Source organism: Cupressus sempervirens, chromosome 3, assembly GCF_028749045.1.
Source record: "Cupressus sempervirens isolate cs-2001-9-10 chromosome 3, ASM2874904v1, whole genome shotgun sequence".
Taxonomy (NCBI): domain Eukaryota; kingdom Viridiplantae; phylum Streptophyta; class Pinopsida; order Cupressales; family Cupressaceae; genus Cupressus; species Cupressus sempervirens.
The window spans coordinates 194,787,847-194,791,807 of NC_143120.1; positions in this window are offsets into that span (position 1 = coordinate 194,787,847).

Sequence of the window (3,961 nt, forward strand, 5' to 3'; positions counted from 1 at the left end):
CCCCAAAATAAAATTATTTTTTTATCTAAATTAAACTCCTTATATTAAATTTTAAAAAAATATTTTGAAGCATAATTTTATAGTAACTTTATAAAACTCTTATTAAAAATTAATTAACAATTTTATAATAACCTTATCAAAATAAAAATAAAAAAGTAAATATTTTTCCTATTGCGCTACGACTGCCACTAGCTTATATGTACCCATATATATTAATCATTCTCAAGGCACCTATTTTCATAAATCTCAACTGTGATTAAAATTACCTTGGGATTAAACAAAAATAGGTGCCTCAAGAATGATTTCTCTCAACGTAGTATGTATATATATATATATATATATATATATATATATATATATATATATATATATATATATATATATATGCTAGTGATAAAACCATTGCATTAATTAGTGAGAATTATTACTGACCACGGTTGCAACAAGAAGATGTAAAGAAATTTGTACAAAGTTGTAGATGACAAAAGGAGAAAAACATAATATGGGATTATATTAATCATTACATGCATCAGAGAAGCCATGGGAGGATATTAGTATCAACTTTGTTCTTGACTTACCAAGGACTCAACGAGGGCATGATTCAATTTTTGCGGTGGTTGACGGATTTTTGAAGATGACACATTTTCTTCTCTATAAGACAAATGATGTTGTTAATGTGGCAAAATTATTTTTTAGAGAAGTGAGACTACATGGTCTACCAAAGAGCATAGTTTTAGATCGAGACAAAGTTTGTTGGATACTTTTGACGCACATTATTGAATCAGTTAAAGACATTTGAAATTCAACTCATCACATCATCCAAAGGTTGATAGACAAACATAATTAGTGAATAAGAGTTTCAAAAAATTGTTAAGCTCTAGTAAATCATCATTTCAAATAGTATATAGTAGTCCTAGGAATACTTCCAAATAAAAAAAGTTGGACAAAGAGACAAGTAATGCTAAAGTTGAAGATTTTGCAAAGCACTTAACGAATATTCATGACGAGGTGAGAAAGCATGTCATTAAAATAAATATACAATACAACAATAAGGCAGATGAAAAAAGGAGGCATAAAGATCTTTAGGTTCAAGATAAGTCGCCAATCATTTGAGAAAGGAGCAATTTCTAGTAGAAATGTATAGTAAGTTGAAGATGAAGAAATTTGGACCATGCAAAATATTGAAAAAGCGCGATTCAAAAAATGCTTATGAGGTAGAGTTGTCTAATGAATTGAATATTTCACTAGTATTTAACATTTCAAATCTAACAAATTATCATTAAGGTGTTGAAAATGAAATCACAACACACTAAAGTATTCTAGAAGCTGCTTCAAACACAAAACAGATCGAAAATATACTAGACAGTCATGTTGGTAAAAGCACAAGAAACAAGAGATGAAAATATCTAGTCAAATGGAAAAGATAACCTATAGAAGATTCATCATAGCTAACAAAGGAGAATGTTAACCATCTTGATTTCCCTCTAAATACTTGAGACACTACAAGGCCACTTCTCAAATTACCCTAAATGTCTGATGTAGGAGCATTTTGAGTGTAAGAACTATCTTACATCACCTAAAAACTTTTTTGTGTCTTTGTTAATAAGGGTGTTTCTATGCGAAGTTGTTATTTATGAAAACTTACTATTTTTAATAAGTTGTTCATTCAAGCTCAAAATATTTCAATTCAAACTATCAATTGGGCTTTGTTGCAATACCATCTGTATTGGTGAAGTTATTGCATTTTTTTATATAAAATTTTTTAACTCAATTTTGAAAGCCTTGGAGGCTCCAAAACAAGGTCAAACCCCATGTGAAGGTTCATCTTTGATATATCAAACTGTCATTGGGCTTCATTGCAATACAATTTGTATTGGTGAAGTTATTGCATTTTTTTATATAAAAGTTTTTAACTCAATTTTGAAGGAGCTCAAGAGGTGTCATTTCTCGAAAAAGTTGGGCTACCTCTAAATATATATTTAAAATTATTTGAACTGAGTTTAGAAAATACGAAAAATAAAATGATACAAGGTTGGTCGACCTCAACAATTAGTGCTAAAGTTATTGGTAGTTTTAGCTTATAAAATATTGAAGAAAAAAAATGCCTATATAGCTTTGCATGTTGTATTTATAAAATTTGTAATTCTATAATTTTTAAGATTATTACTCATTTTCTATTGATGCAAATAGTTGTCATTTCTCTATATGTGCAACTGATATTAAGAGAGGCACCCTCTATCATTTTTTGAATAATTTATTTTCTTGTCATCTAATTTTAAAATATTAAAAAAAATTTGAAAGACATTAGTTAAATCATATTATGCTAACATCAATATTTAGTCATAATGTGCATATTTTCATTTATATTTTTCAAGAATAAATTAATACAACTAAAAAAAGTTGCTAATTAAAATCATTTTCTATCAATTTATTTTAAGATTAGATCACAATATATTGATTTCAAAACATGTTTTTCATTCCAATAAATATCATATATTGAATAAATTTAATAACAAAATAGATACCCTTAATCCTCAACTCTTTCCTGTAACAATTTAAACATTGATAGTACAAAAAAAAATTTAGGGACCAAACCGTTTTCCCTGCGACAAATTTAAACTTCCATCTAAAAATAAGTCGGCCTATATAGCTTAAGAATGTGGGTTCCGTACCATATTGCAAATGGTTGGCCTACTATTCTCACTACCTCAGCATTATACACAGATTTCGACATTAATTCCTGATATTATATTATTTTAAAAAGAATCACAGTGCAGAGTTGAGAGTTAATTATTATCGTTTATTACAAATAGCAAGTTTTTTAATGTCAATTGGGTTTTGTCCTCGAATGGTCTCTAATTTAAATTGGATTACAATGAGATCCTCTGTTAACGCTACATTTACATCTGCCCTGAAATCAATCCAGGTCAGTTCATGATTCGCTGTCTTGTTCACATCTTGTCTTCAGCTCATAATTTATCGCCTTTCTTGCTCCAACTCTAAATATCCCTATTATAATTGATTTTCATGCTCATTTCATATCTAACATGGCGAATTAATTTAATGGGTTGAGCTTCCAAGCATTTTAATATTACTGCTAAAAATCAACAGAGAAGGAAATCATAAGAGATGTCTGGTTAATTAATTGACAGGTTTAAAAGTTTAAAACCATGTCTGAAATCTTGAAAGTGGAATTTTTTAGATAATATATTTTTTAATGAAGATGCAGCCTTGTGCTCTTGATTATAAGAATGCGCGCCTTAATGCATGACCCTATTTCAGACCTCAAATAATGTGACAACAAAATTTTAAGCACAATTATATTTACAGAACCTCACGGATATGTTAGAAGGATTTGGACCTCTCCCGTGTTTTGTTAAGTATATGTGAAACACGATATTTTCCTTTACGTTTTACAAATTTATCTATCGGCCAGAATAATGAGCACTATTTAGAAGCGAGGATCAAAAAACTAGTAGAATATAGCAATAGCTCACAACCAACAAAGTATTACAGCTGAAACTATAACCAAAAAAGATTAAAACAATTTATGGCAATCAACTAGAGAAACCAACTTCAACGATGACACATGGATCAATAAGCATATGCCAACTTTAACATTGAAACCAATGCATTGAAGGATACCGATAGAGCAGAGCATTGTAATCCCCTCAATATAAGACATGCACTCCATGACTCTAGATTGCTTCCTTGGTGCTAAAATTCACTGAACACAAACAGAAGCTCCCACCTCAAAAACAAATACTATAATGGCCAAATTTCATTTACAAAATAATTTATTATCACCCAAGGTTTGTGCACTACAAATAATGCAAGAAATATGAATCATCCATGTGAGAAATAAAACAACTGTCCATGCAAGAAAAAGCTGTAAATTACACTGTTCCAATACATCATGAAGTAAATGGAAAACATGTAGATTTCTTCAACAATAAAGGCA